Raw genomic sequence first — 1,683 nt, 5'->3', positions numbered from 1 at the left:
TCCTAGATTTGAGAAGAAGTCTGCTAGAATTTTCACTCCGCTTATTGAAAGTCGAACAAAGTTGTTCGAGCGATTAACCGCGGCAGGATATATTTATCCAGTGGGTCCCAAGCCGGTTGACACTAGCTCAAAATTTTACAGACCTGATCAGAGGTGTGCGTATCACTCCAACAGTGTTGGACATGATACCGAGGACTGTATCAACTTGAAGCATAAGATCCAAGACCTGATTGACCAGAATGTGGTCTCTCTTCAGACAGTCGCGCCTAATGTCAATAGTAATCCTTTGCCAAATCATGGAGGTGCCACTATCAATATGATAGAGACAGATGATAACTGGTGCGTGACGAAGACAACAGTTCCGATTGTTCCTGAGGAACTGGAAAGGGCTGTAGCTTCGTTGAGCATCAGAGAGAAGAAAGAGTTTGTGATTCTGACACCCGAGAAGGCTGTTGCCTTGGTGCCACGAGAAACTCTTACCCAACCAAAGTTTGTGATTGAAACATCTGTTACTCAAGGCATGACTAGATCCGGTAGGTGCTACACACCGGAAGAGTTAGCTCAAGGAGGGCAGAAGAAGGACCAAACAAAAAGGCCGATCAGTGAAGCCGAGGCCGAGGAGTTCTGGAGAAAAATGCAGCCGAAAGATTACTCGATTGTGAAGCATTTGGAGAAGACGCCGGCTCAGATCTCTGTGTGGGCCTTATTAATGAGTTCGCAGTTACATAGGCAGGCTCTGATGAGGGCTTTGGATGACACTTATGTGCCAGTGGGTACTAATGGTGACAATTTAGCAGCCATGATAAATCAGGTCATCCGGGGACACCGAATCAGCTTCTGCGACGAAGAGCTGCCCTTTGAAGGGATAATGCACAACAAAGCTCTGCACGTCACCATCAAATGTCGGGACAAAGTTATAAATCGTGTTTTGGTCGATGATGGGTCCGGTCTCAACATATGTCCTCTTTCGACTTTGAGGCAGCTGAAATTCGACTTGGGAAAGCTTCACCAGAACCAAGTCAATGTGAGGGCCTTTGATGGAGTGCAAAGAGACACATTAGGTGCGGTAAACTTGGATATTCAGGTGGGTCCTGCGGATTTTAATGTGGAGTTCCAGGTGTTGGATATCAACACCAGTTACAACTTGCTTTTGGGAAGACCGTTCATTCATATGGCTGGGGCTGTGCCGTCTACCCTTCACCAACTAATGAAGTTTGTTTGGAAGGACCAGGAATTGGTCATTTATGGTGAAGGGAGCCGCTCCAATGGGTATGCGCCAATCGTTGATGATGTCTCTCGAGGTTGTGATTTCTACACGGTGGAGCTGGTAAATGCCACCGGTGATGATTTAGCTTCGCAACCTCCTATGCCCTCCGTGTATAAGATGATTGCTACTATTATGCTCCAGAGTGGTTTCGAACCAGGTTTCGAATTGGGGAAATACTTTCAAGGAATCATCGAGCCTGTCCAAATTCCTGCCAAAGGAGCAAAGTTTGGTTTAGGGTATATCTCTACGGATGCTGATGAAGCAGAGATGACGAACAAGAGTATTGATCAAGCGTTGGCCAGGCCAATTCCTTATCTATACCAATCATTCCCGGTGCAAGAGTATGCCATCGACAACAGTTTGGGGGAAGGAATCTTGGGCCTTTTTGAGGAGATTGATGCGGTTATCGAGGAAGA

This window comes from Solanum tuberosum, unplaced genomic scaffold (assembly GCF_000226075.1).
Source record: "Solanum tuberosum cultivar DM 1-3 516 R44 unplaced genomic scaffold, SolTub_3.0 scf00216, whole genome shotgun sequence".
In the NCBI taxonomy this organism is placed as follows: Eukaryota; Viridiplantae; Streptophyta; class Magnoliopsida; order Solanales; family Solanaceae; genus Solanum; species Solanum tuberosum.
Note: the sequence above shows the minus strand (reverse complement) of the source record.